General features: G+C 42.6%; 1 protein-coding gene across 1 annotated transcript in view; it reads right to left on the reverse strand.

Moving 5' to 3' along the window:
• The window catches only part of LOC139764064 (uncharacterized), a 180,093-nt gene that overhangs the window by 43,651 nt on the left and 115,119 nt on the right, over window positions 1-21,323 (reverse strand). The window lies entirely within an intron of this gene.

Consider the following 21,323-nt stretch of genomic DNA (forward strand, 5'->3'; position numbering starts at 1 on the left):
AGGTAGCGCAAGGAAACAGACGAAAGAAATGTCCCAACCCCCCCCCCCCGCCATACACATGTATATACATACGTCCACACACGCAAATATACATACCTACACAGCTTTCCATGGTTTACCCCAGACGCTTCACATGCATTGCTTCAATCCACTGACAGCACGTCAACCCTATCTCTGGGGATAGGGGATTAGGAATACTTCCCACGCATTCCTCACGTGTCGTAGAAGGCGACTAAAGGGGACGGGAGCGGGGGGCCAGAAACCCTCCCTTCCTTTTATTTTAACTTTCTAAAAGGGGAAACAGAAGAAGGAGTCACGCGAGGAGTGCGCATCCTCCTCGAAGGCTCAGATTGGGGTGTCTAAATGTGTGTGGATGTAACCAAGATGAGAAAAAAGGAGAGATAGGTAGTATGTTTGAGGAAAGGAACCTGGATGTTTTGGCTCTGAGTGAAACGAAGCTCAAGGGTAAAGGGGAAGAGTGGTTTGGGAATGTCTTGGGAGTAAAGTCAGGGGTTAGATAGAGGACAAGAGCAAGGGAAGGTGTAGCACTACTCCTGAATCAGGAGTTGTGGGAGTATGTGATAGAGTGTAAGAAAGTAAATTCTAGATTGATATGGGTAAAACTGAAAGTTGATGGAGAGAGATGGGTGATTATTGGTGCATATGCACCTGGGCATGAGAAGAAAGATCATGAGAGGCAAGTGTTTTGGGAGCAGCTGAATGAGTGTGTTAGTGGTTTTGATGCACAAGACCGGGTTATAGTGATGGGTGATTTGAATGCAAAGGTGAGTAATGTGGCAGTTGAGGGAATAACTAGTATACATGGAGTGTTCAGTGCTGTAAATGGAAATGGTGAAGAGCTTGTAGATTTATGTGCTGAAAAAGGACTGGTGATTCGGAATACCTGGTTTAAAAAGCGAGATATACATAAGTATACGTATGTAAGTAGGAGAGATGGCCAGAGAGCGTTATTGGATTACGTGTTAATTGATAGACGCACGAAAGAGAGACTTTTGGATGTTAATGCGCTGAGAGGTACAACTGGAGGGATGTCTGATCATTATCTTGTGGAAGCAAAGGTGAAGTTTTGTGGGGGTTTTCAGAAAAGAAGAGAGAATGTTGGGGTGAAGAGAGTGGTGAGAGTAAGTGAGCTTGGGAAGGAGACTTGTGTGAGGAAGGACCAGGAGAGACTGAGCACAGAATGGACAAAGGTGAGAACAAAGGAGGTAAGGGGAGTGGGGGAGGAATGGGATGTATTTAGGGAAGCAGTGATGGATTGCGCAAAAGATGCTTGTGGCTTGAGAAGAGTGGGAGGTGGGATGATTAGAAAGGTAGTGAGTGGTGGGATGAAGAAGTAAGATTATTAGTGAAAGAGAAGAGAGAGGCATTTGACGATTTTTGCAGGGAAAAAATGCAACTGAGTGGGAGATGTATAAAAGAAAGAGACAGGAGGTCAAGAGAAAGGTGCAAGAGGTGAAAAAGAGGGCAAATGAGAGTTGGGGTGAGAGAGTATCATTAAATTTAGGGAGAATAAAAAGATGTTCTGGAAGGAGGTAAATAAAGTGCGTAAGACAAGGGAGCAAATGGGAACTTCAGTGAAGGGCGCAAATGGGGAGGTGATAACAAGTAGTGGTGATGTGAGAAAGGAGATGGAGTGAGTATTTTGAAGTTCTGTTGAATGTGTTTGATGATAGCGTGGCAGATATAGGGTGTTTTGGTCGAGGTGGTGTTCAAAGTGAAAGGGTTAGGGAAAATGATTTGGTAAATAGAGAAGAGGTAGTAAAAGCTTTGCGGAAGATGAAAGCCGGCAAGCAGCAGGTTTGGATGGTATTGCAGTGGAATTTATTTAAAAAGGGGGTGATGTATTATTGACTGGTTGGTAAGGTTATTTAATGTATGTATGACTCATGGTGAGGTGCCTCAGGATTGGCGAAATGCTTGCATAGTGCCATTGTACAAAGGCAAAGGGGATAAGAGTGAGTGCTCACACTTCAGAGGTATAAGTTTGTTGAGTATTCCTGGTAAATTATATGGGAGGGTATTGATTGAGAGGGTGAAGGCATGCACAGAGCATCAGATTGGGGAAGAGCAGTGTGGTTTCAGAAGTGGTAGAGGATGTGTGGATCAGGTGTTTGCTTTGAAGAATGTATGCGAGAAATACTTAGAAAAACAAATGGATTTGTATGTAGCATTTATGGATCTGGAGAAGGCATATGATAGAGTTGATAGAGATGCTCTGTGGAAGGTATCAAGATTATATGGTGTGGAAAGGCAAGTTGTTAGAAGCAGTGAAAAGTTTTTATCGAGGATGTAAGGCATGTGTACGTGTAGGAAGAAAGTGATTGGTTCTCAGTGAATGTAGGTTTGCGGCAGGTTTGTGTGATGTCTCCATGGTTGTTTAATTTGTTTATGGATGGGGTTGTTAGGGAGGTGAATGCAAGAGTTTTGGAAAGAGGTGCAAGTATGAAGTCTGTTGTGGATGAGAGAGCTTGGGAAGTGAGTCAGTTGTTGTTCGCTGATGATACAGCGCTGGTGGCTGATTCATGTGAGAAACTGCAGAAGCTGGTGACTGAGTTTGGTAAAGTGTGTGAAAGAAGAAAGTTAAGAGTAAATGTGAATAAGAGCAAGGTTATTAGGTACAGTAGGGTTGAGGGTCTAGTCAATTGGGAGGTAAGTTTGAATGGAGAAAAAAGCTGGAGGAAGTGAAGTGTTTTAGATATCTGGGAGTGGATCTGGCAGCGGATGGAACCATGGAAGCGGAAGTGATCATAGGGTGGGGGAGGGGGAGAAAATCCTTGGAGCCTTGAAGAATGTGTGGAAGTCGAGAACATTATCTCGGAAAGCAAAAATGGGTATGTTTGAAGGAATAGTGGTTCCTACAATTTTGTATGGTTGCGAGGCGTGGGCTATGGATAGAGTTGTGCGCAGGAGGATGGATGTGCTGGAAATGAGATGTTTGAGGACAATGTGTGGTGTGAGGTGGTTTGATCGAGTAAGTAACGTAAGGGTAAGAGAGATGTGTGGAAATAAAAAGAGCGTGGTTGAGAGAGCAGAAGAGGGTGTTTTGAAATGGTTTGGGCACATGGAGAGAATGAGTGAGGAAAGATTGACCAAGAGGATATATGTGTCGGAGGTGGAGGGAACGAGGAGAAGTGGGAGACCAAATTGGATGTGGAAAGATGAAGTGAAAAAGATTTTGAGTGATCGGGGCCTGAACATGTAGGAGGGTGAAAGGAGGACAAGGAATAGAGTGAATTGGATCGATGTGGTATACCGGGGTTGACGTGCTGTCAGTGGATTGAATCAGGGCATGTGAAGCGTCTGGGGTAAACCATGGAAAGCTGTGTAGGTATGTATATTTGCGTGTGTGGACGTGTGTGTATATACATGTGTATGGGGGTGGGTTGGGCCATTTCTTTCGTCTGTTTCCTTGCGCTACCTCGCAAACGCGGGAGACAGCGACAAAGCAAAAAAAAAAAAAAAAAAAAAAAATATATATATATATATATATATATATATATATATATATATATATATATATATATATATATTATCCCTGGGGAGAGGGGAGAAAGAATACTTCCCACGTATTCCCTGCGTGTCGTAGAAGGCGACTAAAAGGGGAGGAGCGGGTGGCTGGAAATCCTCCCCTCTCGTTTTTTTTTGATTTTCCAAAAGAAGGAACAGAGAAGGGGGCCAGGTGAGGATTTTCCCTCTAAGGCCCAGTCCTCTGTTCTTAACGCTACCTCGCAAACGCGGGAAATGGCGAATAGTATAAAAAATATATATATATATATATATATATATATATATATATATATATATATATATATCTTTTCTTTTTCTTTCAAACTATTCGCCATTTCCCGCATTAGCGAGGTAGCGTTAAGAACAGAGGACTGGGCCTTTGAGGGAATACCCTCACCTGGCGCAATTCTCTGTTCCCTCTTTTGGAAAATTAAAAAAAAAAAAACGAGAGGGGAGGATTTCCAGCCCCCCGCTCCCTCCCCTTTTAGTCGCCTTCTACGACACGCAGGGAATACGTGGGAAGTATTCTTTCTCCCCTATCCTCAGGGATAACATATATATATATATATATATATATATATATATATATATATATATATATATATATATATATATATATATATATATAATCCCCTATCCCTGGGGATAGGGGATTAGGAATACTTCCCACGCATTTCTCACGTGTCGTAGAAGGCGACTAAAGGGGACGGGGGCGGGGGGCCAGAAACCCTCCCCTCCTTTTATTTTAACTTTCTAAAAGGGGAAACAGAAGAAGGAATCACGCGAGGAGTGCGCATCCTCCTCGAAGGCTCAGATTGGGGTGTCTAAATGTGTGTGGATGTAACCAAGATGAGAAAAAAGGAGAGATAGGTAGTATGTTTGAGGAAAGGAACCTGGATGTTTTGGCTCTGAGTGAAATGAAGCTCAAGGGTAAAGGGGAAGAGTGGTTTGGGAATGTCTTGGGAGTAAAGTCAGGGGTTAGTGAGAGGACAAGAGCAAGGGAAGGTGTAGCACTACTCCTGAATCAGGAGTTGTGGGAGTATGTGATAGAGTGTAAGAAAGTAAATTCTAGATTGATATGGGTAAAACTGAAAGTTGATGGAGAGAGATGGGTGATTATTGGTGCATATGCACCTGGGCATGAGAAGAAAGATCATGAGAGGCAAGTGTTTGGGAGCAGCTAAATGAGTGTGTTAGTGGTTTTGATGCACAAGACCGGGTTATAGTGATGGGTGATTTGAATGCAAAGGTGAGTAATGTGGCAGTTGATGGAATAATTAGTATACATGGAGTGCTCAGTGCTGTAAATGGAAATGGTGAAGAGCTTGTAGATTTATGTGCTGAAAAAGGACTGGTGATTGGGAATACCTTGTTTAAAAAGCGAGATGTACATAAGTTTACGTATGTAAGTAGGAGAGATGGCCAGAGAGCGTTATTGGATTACGTGTTAATTGATAGACGCACGAAAGAGAGACTTTTGGATGTTAATGTGCTGAGAGGTGCAACTGGAGGGATGTCTGATCATTATCTTGTGGAAGCAAAGGAGAAGATTTGTGGGGGTTTTCAGAAAAGAAGAGAGAATGTTGGGGTGAAGAGAGTGGTGAGAGTAAGTGAGCTTGGGAAGGAGACTTGTGTGAGGAAGTACCAGGAGAGACTGAGTACAGAATGAAAAAAGGTGAGAACAAAGGAGGTAAGGGGAGTGGGGGAGGAATGGGATGTATTTAGGGAATCAGTGATGGCTTGCGCAAAAGATGCTTGTGGCATGAGAAGCGTGGGAGGTGGGTTGATTAGAAAAGGTAGTGAGTGGTGGGATGAAGAAGTAAGATTATTAGTGAAAGAGAAGAGATAGGCATTTGAACGATTTTTGCAGGGAAAAAATGCAAATGAGTGGGAGAGGTATAAAAGAAAGAGGCAGGAGATGAAGAGAAAGGTGCAAGAGGTGAAAAAGAGGGCAAATGAGAGTTGGGGTGAGAGAGTATCTTTAAATTTCAGGGAGAATTAAAAGATGTTCTGGAAGGAGGTAAATAAAGTGCGTAAGACAAGGGAGCAAATGGGAACTTCAGTGAAGGGGGCTAATGGGGAGGTGATAACAAGTAGTGGTGATGTGAGAAGGAGATGGAGTGAGTATTTTGAAGGTTTGTTGAATGTGCTTGATGACAGAGTGGCAGACGTGGGGTGTCTTGGTCGAGGTGGTGTGCAAAGTGAGAGGGTTTGGGAAAATGATTTGGTAAATAGAGAAGAGGTAGTAAAAGCTTTACGGAAGATGAAAGCCGGCAAAGCAGCAGGTTTGGATGGCATTGCAGTGGAATTTATTAAAAAAGGGAGTGACTGTATTATTGACTGGTTGGTAAGGTTATTTAATGTATGTATGATTCATGGTGAGGTGCCTGAGGATTGGCGGAATGCTTGCATAGTGCCATTGTACAAAGGCAAAGGGGATAAGAGTGAGTGCTCAAATTACAGAGGTATAAGTTTGTTGAGTATTCCTGGTAAATTATATGGGAGGGTATTGATTGAGAGGGTGAAGGCATGTACAGAGCATCAGATTGGGGAAGACCAGCGTGGTTTCAGAAGTGGTAGAGGATGTGTGGATCAGGTGTTTGCTTTGAAGAATGTATGCGAGAAATACTTAGAAAAACAAATGGATTTGTATGTAGCATTTATGGATCTGGAGAAGGCATATGATAGAGTTGATAGAGATGCTCTGTGGAAGGTATCAAGATTATATGGTGTGGAAGGCAAGTTGTTAGAAGCAGTGAAAAGTTTTTATCGAGGATGTAAGGCATGTGTACGTGTAGGAAGAAAGTGATTGGTTCTCAGTGAATGTAGGTTTGCGGCAGGGGTGTGTGATGTCTCCATGGTTGTTTAATTTGTTTATGGATGGGGTTGTTAGGGAGGTGAATGCAAGAGTTTTGGAAAGAGGTGCAAGTATGAAGTCTGTTGTGGATGAGAGAGCTTGGGAAGTGAGACAGTTGTTGTTCGCTGATGATACAGCGCTGGTGGCTGATTCATGTAAGAAACTGCAGAAGCTGGTGACTGAGTTTGGTAAAGTGTGTGAAAGAAGAAAGTTAAGAGTAAATGTGAATAAGAGCAAGGTTATTAGGTACAGTAGGGTTGAGGGTCTAGTCAATTGGGAGATAAGTTTGAATGGAGAAAAGCTGGAGGAAGTGAAGTGTTTTAGATATCTGGGAGTGGATCTGGCAGCGGATGGAACCATGGAAGCGGAAGTGAATCATAGGGTGGGGGAGGGGGCGAAAATTCTGGGAGCCTTGAAGAATGTTTGGAAGTCGAGAACATTATTTCGGAAAGCAAAAATGGGTATGTTTGAAGGAATAGTGGTTCCAACAATGTTGTATGGTTGCGAGGCGTGGGCTATGGATAGAGCTGTGCGCAGGAGGGTGGATGTGCTGGAAATGAGATGTTTGAGGACAATATGTGGTGTGAGGTGGTTTGATCGAGTAAGTAATGTAAGGGTGAGAGAGATGTGTGGAAATAAAAAGAGTGTGGTTGAGAGAGCAGAAGAGCGTGTTTTGAAATGGTTTGGTCACATGGAGAGAATGAGTGGGGAAAGATTGACCATGAGGATATATGTGTCAGAGGTGGAGGGAACGAGGAGGAGTGGGAGACCAAATTGGAGGTGGAAAGATGGAGTGAAAAAGATTTTGAGTGATCGGGGCCTGAACATGCAGGAGGGTGAAAGGCGTGCAAGGAATAGAGTGAATTGGAACGATGTGGTATACCGGGGTCGACGTGCTGTCAATGGATTGAACCAGGGCATGTGAAGCGTCTGGGGTAAACCATGCAAAGTGTGTGGGGCCTGGATGTGGAAAGGGAGCTGTGGTTTCGATGCATTATTACATGACAGCTAGAGACTGAGTGTGAACGAATGGGGCCTTTGGTGTTTTTCCTAGCGCTATCTCGCACACATGAGGGGGGAGGGGGTTGTTATTCCATGTGTGGCGAGGTGGCGATGGGAACAGAATAAAGGCACACAGTATGAACTATGTACATGTGTATATATGTATATGTCTGTGTGTGTATATATATGCGTACATTGAGATGTATAGGTATGTATATTGTGCGTGTGTGGACATTTATGTATATACATATGTATGTGGGCGGGTTGGGTCATTCTTTCGTCTGTTTCCTTGCGCTACCTCGCTAACGCGGGAGACAGCGATAAAGCAAAATAAAAATAATAATATATATATATATACATATATATATATATATATATATATATATATATATATATATATATATATAATTATATATATACATTTATTTATTTATTTATTTTGCTTTGTCGCTGTCTCCCGCGTTAGCGAGGTACTGCAAGGAAACAGACGAAAGAATGGCCCAACCCGCCCACATACATATGTATATACATACATGTCCACACACGCAAATATACATACCTATAAATCTCAACGTATACATATATATACACACACAGACATATACATAGATACACATGTACACAATTCATACTGTCTGCCTTTATTCATTCCTATCGCTACCCCGCCACACATGAAATAACTACCCCCTCCCCCCCTCATTTTGCGCGAGTTAGGGCTAGGTAAAGACAACAAAGGCCACATTCGTTCACACTCAGTCTCTAACTATCATGTAATAATGCACCGAAACCATAGCTCCCTTTCCACATCCAAGCCGCACAGAGCTTTCCATGGTTTACCCCAGACGCTTCACATGCCTTGGTTCAATCCACTGACAGCACGTCGACCCCGGTATACCACATCGTTCCAATTCACTCTATTCCTTGCACACATTTCACCATCCTGTATGTTCAGGCCCAGATCACTCAAAATCTTTTTCACTCCATCTTTCCACCTCCAATTTGGTCTCCCACTTCTCCTCGTTAACTCCACCTCGGACACATATATCCTCTTGGTCAATATTTCCTCAATCATTCTCTCCATGGTGCCCAAACCATTTCAAAACACCCTCTTCTGCTCACTCAGCCACGCTCTTTTTATTACCACACATCTCTCTTACCCTATTATTACTTACTCGATCTAACCACCTCACACCACATATTGTCCTCAAGCATCTCATTTCCAGGACATCCGCCCTCCTCCGCACAACTCTATCCATAGCCCACGCCTCGCAACCATATAACATTGTTGGAACCACTATTCCTTCAAACGTATCCATTTCTGCTTTCCGAGATAATATTCTTGACTTCCACACATTCTTCAACGCTCCCAGAACTTTCGCCCCCTCCCCCACCCTATGATTCACTTCAGCTTCCAAGGTACCATCCACTGCCAAATCCACTCCCAGATATCTATAACACTTCACTTCCTCCAGTTTTTCTCCATTCAAACTTACCTCCCAGTTGACTTCTCCCTCAACACTCCTGTATTTAATAACCTTGCTCTTATTCACATTTACTCTGAACTTTCTTCTTTCACACACTTTACCAAACTCAGTCACCAGTTTCTGCAGTTTTTCACATGAATCAGCCACCAGCGTTGTATCATCAGCGAACAACATCTAACTCACTTGCCAGGCTCTCTCATCCACAACAGACTGCATACTTGCCCCTCTTTCCAAAACTCATGCATCCACCTTCCTAACAACTCTATCCATAAACAAATTAAACAACCACGGAAACATCACACACCCCTGCCGCAAACCTACATTCACTGAGAACCAATCACTTTCCTCTGTTCCTACACGTACACATGCCTTACCTCCTCGATAAAAACTTTTCACTGCTTCTAACAACTTGCCTCCCACACCATATATTCTTAATACCTTCCACAGAGAATCTCTATCAACTCTATCATATGCCTTCTCCACATCCATAAATGCTATATACAAATCTATTTGCTTTTCTAAGTATTTCTCACATACATTCTTCAAATCAAACACCTGATCCACACATCCTCTACCACTTCTGAAACCACACTGCTCTTCCTCAATCTGATGCTCTGTACAAGCCTTCACCCTCTCAGTCAATATCCTCCCGTATAATTTACCAGGAATACTCAACAAACATATACCTCTGTAATTTGAGCACTCACTTTTATCCCCTTTGCTTTTGTACAATGGCACTATGCAAGCATTCCGCCAATCCTTAGGCACCTCACCATGGGTCATACATACATTAAATAACCTTGCCAAACAGTCAACAATAGAGTAAATCCCTTTTTTAATAAAATCCACTGCAATACCATCTAAACCCGCTGCCTTGCCGGCTTTCATTTTCCACAAAGCTTTTACTACCTCTTCTCTGTTTACTATATCATTTTACCTAATCCTCTCACTTTGCACACAACCTCGACCAAAACACCCTATATCTGCCTCTTTATCATCAAACACATTCAATAACCTTCAAAATACTTACTCCATCTCCTTCTCAAATCACCAATACTTGTTATCACCTCCCCATTAGCCTCCTTTACTGAAGTTCCCATTTCTTCCCTTGTCTTACGCACTTATTTACCTGCTTCCAAAACATCTTTTTATTCTCCTCAAAACTTAATGATACTCTCACGCACAAACTCTCATTTGCCCTCTTTTTCATCTCTGGCACCTTTCTCTTGACCTCCTGAATCTTTCTTTTATATATCTCCCACTCATTTGCATTATTTCCCTGCAAAAATCGTCCAAATGCCTCTCTCTTCTCTTTCACTAATAATCTTACTTCTTCATCCCACCATTCACTACCCTTTCCAATCTGCCCACCTCCCACGATTCTCATGCCACAAGTATCTTTTGTGCGAGCCATCACAGCTTCCCTAAATACATCCCATTCCTTCCCCCACTCCCCTTACGTTCTTTGTTCTCGCCTTTTTCCATTCTGTACTCAGTCTCTCCTGGTACTTCCTCACACAAGTCTCCTTCCCAAGCTCACTTAATCTCACCACTCTTTTCACCCCAACATTCTTTCTTCTTTTCTGAAAACCTCTACAAATCTTTACCTTCGCCTCTACAAAATAATGATCAGACATCCCTCCAGTTAAACCTCTCAGCACATTAACATCCAAAAGTCTCTCTTTCGCGCGCCCATCAATTAACACGTAATCCAATAACGCTCTCTTGCTATCTCTCCTACTTATATACTTATACTTATTTATATCTCTCTTTTTAAACCAGGTATTCCCAATAACCTTTTTCCCTTTTTCAGCACATAAATCTGCAAGCTCTTCACCATTTCCATTTACAACACTGAACACCCCATGTACACCAATTATTCCCTCAACTGCCGCATTACCTACCTTTGCATTCAAATCACCCATCACTTTAACCATGTCTCGTGCAACAAACCTACTAACACACTCACTCAGCTCCTCCCAAAGCACTTGCCTCTCATGATCTTTTTTCTCATGCCCAGGTGCATATGCACTAATAATCACCCAGCTCTCTATATCTACTTTCAGTTTTACCCATATTAATCTAGAGTTTATCTTACATTCTATCACATACTCCCAGCACTATTGTTTCAGGAGTAGTGCTTCTCCTTCCCTTGCTCTTGCTCTCTCACTAACCCTTGACTTTACTCTCAAAACATTCCCAAACCACTCTTCCCCTTTACCCCTGACCTTCGTTTCATTCAGAGCCAAAACATCCAGGTTCCTTTCCTCAAATATACTACCTATCTCTCCTCTTTTCTCATCTCGGTTACATCCACACACATTTAGACACCCCAATCTGAGCCTTTGAGGAGGATCAGCACTCCCGCGTGACTCCTTCCTCTGTTTCCCCTTTTACAAAGTTAAAATACAATGAGGGGAGTGTTTCCAGCCCCCGCTCCCGTCCCCTTTAGTCGGCTTCTACTACGACATGTGAGGAATGCGTGGGAAGTATTCTTTCTCCCATATCCCAAGGGATATATATATATGTATATATATATATATATATATATATATATATATATATATATATATATATATATATATATATATATTTATATATTATATTTTATTATACTTTGTCGCTGTCTCCCCCGTTTGCGAGGTAGCGCAAGGAAACAGACGAAAGAAATGCCCCCCCCCCCCATACACATGTATATACATGCGTCCACACACGCAAATATACATACCTACACAGCTTTCCATGGTTTACCCCAGACGCTTCACATGCCTTGATTCAATCCACTGACAGCACGTCAACCCCGGTATACCACATCGCTCCAATTCACTCTATTTCTTGCCCTCCTTTCACCCTCCTGCATGTTCAGGCCCCGATCACACAAAATCTTTTTCACTCCATCTTTCCACCTCCAATTTGGTCTCCCTCTTCTCCTCGTTCCCTCCACCTCCGACACATATATCCTCTTGGTCAATCTTTCCTCACTCATTCTCTCCATGTGCCCAAACCACTTCAAAACACCCTCTTCTGCTCTCTCAACCACGCTCTTTTTATTTCCACACATCTCTCTTACCCTTACGTTACTCACTCGATCAAACCACCTCACACCACACATTGTCCTCAAACATCTCATTTCCAGCACATCCATCCTCCTGCGCACAACTCTATCCATAGCCCACGCCTCGCAACCATACAACATTGTTGGAACCACTGTTCCTTCAAACATACCCATTTTTGCTTTCCGAGATATTCTCTTCGATGTATATCAACTGACTTATATTTCTCTCTTGTATCTCCCCTGACGATGTGATAATTACACGATAGTGCACTTGGGAACTTATCGTGTTTCATTTTCCACGTGGACTCATGGGGACATCTTGATCACGCGCAAAATTGTGATCCTGTCCAATATATATATATATATATATATATATATATATATATATATATATATATATATATATATATATATATATATATATAATTATTTATAGTTACTCAAGGATCAATTTCTTTGAAGGAGTTTTGGTGTTACACAAGACTTTTCTAAAGGTTCCTGCAGCCCTAGGCTGCACTTGTTCCAGGAACATAGAAATTTCACCTCCTTTAAAGTGAGAAATTCTTTGACAACATACTGCCATTGGTACAACCTCACCAAAGGTAACTTTTCACTCTTGGGGTAATCTTAAGCAGAAGTAATCTGGTAACACCAACTATGTATACTTATATCTTTTATACATGTTTGCCATTTCCTACATGAATGAGGTAGCATCAAGGACAGACGACTGAGCCTTAGAGGGAAAGAATCCTTTCCTGATTCCTTGCTCTGTTCCTTATTTTGGAAAGTAATACAGAAAGGGAAGATTTCCAGTCCCCCTGTTCCTCCCCTTTTAGTCACCTTTTACAACATGGAGGGGATATGTGGGCAGTATTCTTTCTCCCCTATCCCCAGGTAAACCATGGGCAGGTCAGTGAGGCCTGGATGTGGATAGGGAGCTGTGATTTTGGTGGTTACACATGACAGCTTGAGAATGGATGTGAGAGAATGTGGCCTTTCTTCGTCTGTTTCTGGCGCTACCTTGCTGATGCAAATAGCAGCGATCAAGTGTGAAAGGGAAAGTGAATATATATCTATGCTTTTGGTAGTTTTAAATGTATGTATTCATACATTATGGAGAGGTCCCTATGAGAAAACTGTCAAATGTTTAGTGTTTGATATGGTGATGTCTTGATGCTCTCTGTTTTTATATGTTGTATCTTTAAGTATTCCCTGCGTGTCGTAGAAGGCGACTAAAAGGGAAGGGAGGGGGTGGCTGGAAATCCTCCCCTCTCGTTGTTTTTTTTTTTTTTTTAAATTTTGCAAAAGAAGGAACAGAGCAGGGGGCCAGGTGAGGATATTCCCTCAAAGGCCCAGTCCTCTGTTCTCAACGCTACCTCGCTAACGCGGGAAATAGCGAATAGTTTGAAATATATATATATATATATATATATATATATATATATATATATATATATATATATATATATATATATATTATTTCTTTAATTTTATTTTCCTTTGTCGCTGTGTCCCGCGTTTGCGAGGTAGCGCAAGGAAACAGACGAAAGAAATGGCCCCCATACACATGCACACACATACACGTCCACACACGCAAACACACACACCTATACATCTCAATGCACACACACACACACACACACACACACACACACACACACACACACACACACACAGACAAATACATATATACACAGGCACACAACTCACACTGCCCGCCCCTACCCATTCCCACAGCCACCCCGCCACACATGGAATAACATCCCCCTCCCCCCCTCATGTGTGCGAGGTAGCGCTAGGAAAAGACAACAAAGGCCCCATTCGTTCACACTCAGTCTCTAGCTGTCATGTAATAATGCCCGATACCACAGCTCCCTTTCCACATCCAGGCCCCACAGAACTTCACATGGTTTACCCCAAACGTTTCACATGCCCTGATTCAATCAATTGACAGCACGTCGACCCCGGTATACCATATCGATCCAATTCACTCTATTCCTTGCCCGCCTTTCACCCTCCTGAATGTTCAGGCCCCGATCACTCAAAATCTTTTTCACCCCATCTTTCCACCTCCAATTTGGTCTCCCACTTCTCCTCGTTCCCTCCACCTCCGACACATATATCCTCTTGGTCAATCTTTCCTCACTCATCCTCTCCATGTGCCCAAACCATTTCAAAACACCCTCTTCTGCTCTCTCAACCACGCTCTTTTTATTTCCACACATCTCTCTTACCCTTACATTACTTACTCGATCAAACCACTTCACACCACATATTGTCCTCAAACATCTCATTTCCACCACATCCACCCTCCTGCGCACAACTCTAGCCATAGCCCACGCCTCGCAACCATACAACATTGTTGGAACCACTATTCCTTCAAACATACCCATTTTTGCTTTCCGAGATAATGTTCTCGACTTCCAAACATTCTTCAAGGCTCCAAGGATTTTCGCCCCCTCCCCCACCCTATGATTCACTTCCGCTTCCATGGTTCCATCCGCTGCCAGATCCACTCCCAGATATCTAAAACACTTTACTTCCCCCATTTTTCTCCATTCAAACTTACCTCCCAATTGACTTGACCCTCAACCATACGGTACCTAATAACCTTGCTCTTATTCACATTTACTCTTAACTTTCTTCTTTCAATCACTTTACCAAACTCAGTCACCAGCTTCTGCAGTTTCTTACATGAATCAGCCACCAGCGATGTATCATCAGCGAACAACAACTGACTCACTTCCCAAGCTCTCTCATCCACAACAGACTGCATACTTGCCCCTCTTTCCAAAACTCTTGCATTCACCTCCCTAACAACCCCATCCATAAAAAAATTAAACAACCACGGAGACATCACACATCCCTGCCGCAAAACTACATTCACTGAGAACCAATCACTTTCCACTCTTCCTACACGTACACATGCCTTACCTCCTCGATAAAAACTTTTCACTGTTTCTAACAACTTGCCTCCCACACCATAAATCCTTAGTACCTTCCACAGAGCATCTCTATCAACTCTATCATATGCCTTCTCCAGACCTATAAATGCTACATACAAATCCATTTGCTTTTCTAAGTATTTCTCACATACATTCTTCAAAGCAAACACCTGATCCACACATCCTCTACCACTTCGGAAACCACACTGCTCTTCCCCAATCTGATGCTCTGTACATGCCTTCACACTCTCAATCAATACCCTCCCATATAATTTACCAGGAATACTCAACAAACTTATACCTATGTAATTTGCACACTCATCTTTATCCCCTTTGCCTTTGTACAATGGCACTATGCAAGCATCCCTCCAATCCTCAGGCACCTCACCATGAGTCAGACATACATTAAATAACCTTACCAACCAGTCAACAACAGAGCATATATATATATATATATATATATATATATATATATATATATATATATATATATATATATATATATATATATAATCTCTTGGGAAAGGGGAGAAAGAATACTTCCTACGTATTCCCTGCGTGTCGCAGAAGGCGACTAAGGGGATGGAGAGGGTGGCTGGAAATCCTTCCCTCTCGTTTTTTTATTTTTTTTATTTTCCAAAAGAAGAAACAGAGAAGGGGGCCAGATGAGGATATTCCCGTAAAGGCCCAGTCCTCTGTTCTTAACGCTACCTTGCTAACACGGGAAAAGGCGAATAGTATGAAAGAATATATATATATATATATATATATATATATATATATATATATATATATATATATATATATATATATGAAAGAATACTTCCCACGCATTCCTCGCGTGTCGTAGAAGGCGACTAGAGGGGACTGGAGCGGGGGGCCAGAAATCCTCCCCTCCTTGTATTTTTTAACTTTCTAAAATGGGAAACAGAAGAAGGAGTCACGCAGGGAGTGCTCATCCTCCTCGAAGGCTCAGACTGGGGTATCTAAATGTGTGTGGATGTAACCAAGATGTGAAAAAAGGAGAGATAGGTAGTATGTTTGAGGAAAGGAACCTGGATGTTTTGGCTCTGAGTGAAACGAAGCTCAAGGGTAAAGGGGAAGAGTGGTTTGGGAATGTCTTGGGAGTAAAGTCAAGGGTTAGTGAGAGGACAAGAGCAAGGGAAAGAGTAGCAGTACTCCTGAAACAGGAGTTGTGGGAGTATGTGATAGAATGTAAGAAAGTAAATTCTCGATTAATATGGGTAAAACTGAAAGTTGATGGAGAGAGATGGGTGATTATTGGTGCATATGCACCTGGGCATGAGAAGAAAGATCATGAGAGGCAAGTGTTTTGGGAGCAGCTGAATGAGTGTATTAGTGGTTTTGATGCACGCGACCGGGTTATAGTGATGGGTGATTTGAATGCAAAGGTGAGTAATGTGGCAGTTGAGGGAATAATTGGTATACATGGGATGTTCAGTGTTGTAAATGGAAGAGCTTGTAGATTTATGTGCTGAAAAAGGACTGGTGATTGGGAATACCTGGTTTAAAAAGCGAGATATACATAAGTATACGTATGTAAGTAGGAGAGATGGCCAAAGAGCGTTATTGGATTACGTGTTAATTGACAGGCGCGCGAAAGAGAGACTTTTGGATGTTAATGTGCTGAGAGGTGCAACTGGAGGGATGTCTGATCATTATCTTGTGGAGGCTAAGGTGAAGATTTGTATGGGTTTTCAGAAAAGTAGAGTGAATGTTGGGGTGAAGAGGGTGGTGAGAGTAAGTGAGCTTGGGAAGAAGACTTGTGTGAGGAAGGACCAGGAGAGACTGAGTACAGAATGGAAAAAGGTGACAACAATGGAAGTAAGGGGAGTGGGGGAGGAATGGGATGTATTTAGGGAATCAGTGATGGATTGCGCAAAAGATGCTTGTGGCATGAGAAGAGTGGGAGGTGGGTTGATTAGAAAGGGTAGTGAGTGGTGGGATGAAGAAGTAAGATTATTAGTAAAGAGAAGAGAGAGGCATTTGGACGATTTTTGCAGGGAAAAAATACAATTGAGTGGGAGATGTATAAAAGAAAGAGACAGGAGGTCAAGAGAAAGGTGATAGAGGTGAAAAAGAGGGCAAAAGAGAGTTGGGGTGAGAGAGTATCATTAAATTTTAGGGAGAATAAAAAGATGTTCTGGAAGGAGGTAAATAAAGTGCGTAAGACAAGGGAGCAAATGGGAACTACAGTGAAGGGCGCAAATGGGGAGGTGATAACAAGTAGTGGTGATGTGAGAAGGAGATGGAGTGAGTATTTTGAAGGTTTGTTGAATGTGTTTGATGATAGAGTGGCAGATATAGGGTGTTTTGGTCGAGGTGGTGTGCAAAGTGAGAGGGTTAGGGAAAATGATTTGGTAAACAGATAAGAGGTAGTAAAAGCTTTGCGGAAGATGAAAGCCGGCAAGGCAGCAGGTTTGGATGGTATTGCAGTGAATTTATTAAAAAAGGGGGTGACTGTATTATTGACTGGTTGGTAAGGTTATTTAATGTATGTATGACTCATGGTGAGGTGCCTGAGGATTGACGGAATGCGTGCATAGTGCCATTGTACAAAGGCAAAGGGGATAAGAGTGAGTGCTCAAATTACAGAGGTATAAGTTTGTTGAGTATTCCTGGTAAATTATATGGGAGGGTATTGATTGAGAGGGTGAAGGCATGTACAGAGCATCAGATTGGGGAAGAACAGTGTGGTTTCAGAAGTGGTAGAGGATGTGTGGATCAGGTGTTTGCTTTGAAGAATGTATGTGAGAAATACTTAGAAAAGCAAATGGATTTGTATGTAGCATTTATGGATCTGGAGAAGGCATATGATGGAGTTGATAGAGATGCTCTGTGGAAGGTATTAAGAATATATGTGTGGGAGGCAAGTTGTTAGAAGCAGTGAAAAGTTTTTATCGAGGATGTAAGGCATGTGTACGTGTAGGAAGAGAGGAAAGTGATTGGTTCTCAGTGAATGTAGGTTTGCGGCAGGGGTGTGTGATGTCTCCATGGTTGTTTAATTTGTTTATGGATGGGGTTGTTAGGGAGGTGAATTCAAGAGTTTTGGAAAGAGGGGCAAGTATGAAGTCTGTTAGGGATGAGAGAGCTTGGGGAGTGAGTCAGTTGTTGTTCGCTGATGATACAGCGCTGGTAGCTGATTCATGTGAGAAACTGCAGAAGCTGGTGACTGAGTTTGGTAAAGTGTGTGAAAGAAGAAAGTTACGAGTAAATGTGAATAAGAGCAAGGTAATTAGGTACAGTAGGGTTGAGGGTCAAGTCAATTGGGAGGTAAGTTTGAATGGAGAAAAACTGGAGGAAGTAAAGTGTTTTAGATATCTGGGAGTGGATCTGGCAGCGGATGGAACCATGGAAGCGGAAGTGGATCATAGGGTGGGGGAGGGGGCGAAAATCCTGGGAGCCTTAAAGAATGTGTGGAAGTCGTGAACATTATCTCGGAAAGCAAAAATGGGTATGTTTGAAGGAATAGTGGTTCCAACAATGTTGTATGGTTGCGAGGCGTGGGCTATGGATAGAGTTGTGCGCAGGAGGATGGATGTGCTGGAAATGAGATGTTTGAGGACAATGTGTGGTGTGAGGTGGTTTGATCGAGTAAGTAACGTAAGGGTAAGAGAGATGTGTGGTAATAAAAAGAGCGTGGTTGAGAGAGCAGAAGAGGGTGTTTTGAAATGGTTTGGGCACATGGAGAGAATGAGTGAGGAAAGATTGACTAAGAGGATATATGTGTCGGAGGTGGAGGGAACGAGGAGAAGTGGGAGACCAAATTGGAGGTGGAAAGATGGAGTGAAAAAGATTTTGTGTGATCGGGGCCTGAACATGCAGGAGGGTGAAAGGAGGGCAAGGAATAGAGTGAATTGGATCGATGTGGTATACCGGGGTTGACGTGCTGTCAGTGGATTGAATCAGGGCATGTGAAGCGTCTGGGGTAAACCATGGAAAGCTGTGTAGGTATGTATAATTGCGTGTGTGGACGTATGTATATACATGTGTATGGGGGTGGGTTGGGCCATTTCTTTCGTCTGTTTCCTTGCGCTAACTCGCAAACGCGGGAGACAGCGACAAAGCAAAAAAAAAAATATATACATATATATATATATATATATATATATATATATATATATATATATATATATATATATATACAAAATTCATACTTGCTGCCTTTATTCATTTCTGTCGCCACCACGTCACATATGACATGACACCCGCCTCCCCCCCACACGCGTGTGAGGTAGAGCTAGGAAAAGACAACAAAGGCCACATTCGTTCACACTCAGTCTCTAGCTGTCATGTATAATGTACCAAATCCAACGCTCCCTTTCCACATCCAGGCCCAATAAAACTTTTCATGGTTTACCCAGACGTTTCATGCGCCCTGGCTTAATCCATTAACATCACGGCGACCACGGTATACCACATCGTTCCAATTCACTTTATTCCTTGCTTGCCTTTCACCCTCTTGCACGTTCAGGCCCTGATCGCTCAAAATTTTTTCACTCCATCCTTCCATCTCCAATTTGGTCTCCCACTTCTCGTTCCCTCCACCTCTGACACATATATCCTCTTGGTCAATCTTTCCTCAAACATTCTTTCCATGTGACCAAACCATTTCAAAACACCCTCTTCGGCTCTCTCAACCACATCCTTGTTATTACCACACATCTTTCTTACCCTTTCATTACTTACTCGATCAAACCAACTCACACCACATATTGTCCTCAAACATCTCATTTCCAGGACATCCACCCTCCTCCCCACAACTCTATCCATAGCCAACGCCTCGCAACAATATAACATTGTTGGAACCACTATTCCTTCAAATATACCCATTTTTTGATTTCCGAGATAATGTTCTCGCCTTCCACACATTTTTCAACGCTCCCAGAACTTTCGCCCCCTCTCCCACCCTATGACTCACTTCCGCTTCCATGGTTCCATCCGCTGCCAAATCCACTCCCAGATATCTAAAACACTTCACTTCCTCCAGTTTTTCTCAATTCAAACTTACCTCCCAATTAACTTGTACCTCAACCCTACTCTACCTAATAACCTTGTTCTTATTCACATTTACTCTCAGCTTTCTTCCTTCACACACTTTACCAAACTCAGTCACCAGCAAGCCCTCAATGCCTCCCAAAATACATCCCATTCCTCCCCCACTCCCCTTACGTTCTTTGATCTCACCTTTTTCCATTCAGTACTCAGTCTCTCCTGGTACTTCCTCACACATGTCTCCTTCCGAGGCTCACTTACTTTCAGCACTCTCTTCACCCCAACGTTCTCTCTTCTTTTCTGAAAACGTATAAATCTTCACTTTCGCCTCCACAAGATAATGATCAGACATCCTTCCAGTTGCACCTCTCAGCACATCAACAACCAAGAAACTATCTTTCGCGCGCCTATCAATTAACACGTAATCCAATAACGCTCTCTGGCCATCTTTCCTACTCACATAAGTATACTTATGTATATCTCTCTTTTTAAACCAGGTATTCCCAATCACCAGTCCTTTTTCAGCGCACAAATCTACAAACTCCTCACCATTTCCATTTACAACACTGAACACCCTATGTACACCAGTTATTCCCTCAACTGCCACATTACTCACCTTTGCATTCAAATCACCCGTCACTATAGCCCGGTCTCGTGCATCAAAACTACTAACACACTCACTCAGCTGCTCCCAAAACACTTGCCTCTCATGATCGTTCTTCTCATGCCCAGGTGCATAGCCATCCAATAATCACCCATTTCTCTCCATCCACTTTCAGTTTTAACCATATCAATCTAGAGTTTACCTTTCTACAATCTTTCATATACTCCCATCACTTCTGTTTCAGGAGTAGTGCTACTCCTTCCCTTGCTCTTATCCTCTCACAACCCCTGAGTTCACTCCCAAAACATTCCAAAATCACTCTTCCACTTTACCCTTGAGCTTCGTTTCACTCAGAGCCATAACATCCAGGTTCCTTTCCTCAAACATACTACCTATCCTTTTTTCTCATTTTGGTTACATACACACATATTTAGACACTAAAACACGCGGGGAGTGCTAATCCTTCTCGAAGGCTCAGATTGGGTGTCTAAATGTGTGTGGATGTAACCAAGATGAGGAAAAAGAAGAGATAGGTAGTACGTTTGAGGAAAGGAACCTGGATGCTTTGTCTCTGAGTGAAACGAAGCTCAAGGTTAAAGGGGAAGAGTGGATTGGGAATGTCTTGGGAGTAAGGTCAGGGGTTAGTGAGAGGACAAGAGCAAGGGAAGGAGTGGCACTACTAGTGAAACAAGAGTGGTGGGAGTATGTGATAGAGTGCAAGAAAGTAAACTCTAGATTGATATGGGTAAAACTGAAAGTGGATGGAGAGAGATGGGTGATTATTGGTGCATATACACCTGGGCATGAGAAAAAGATCATGAAAGGCAAGTGT

This window comes from Panulirus ornatus, chromosome 48, assembly GCF_036320965.1.
Source record: "Panulirus ornatus isolate Po-2019 chromosome 48, ASM3632096v1, whole genome shotgun sequence".
Lineage (NCBI taxonomy): Eukaryota > Metazoa > Arthropoda > Malacostraca > Decapoda > Palinuridae > Panulirus > Panulirus ornatus.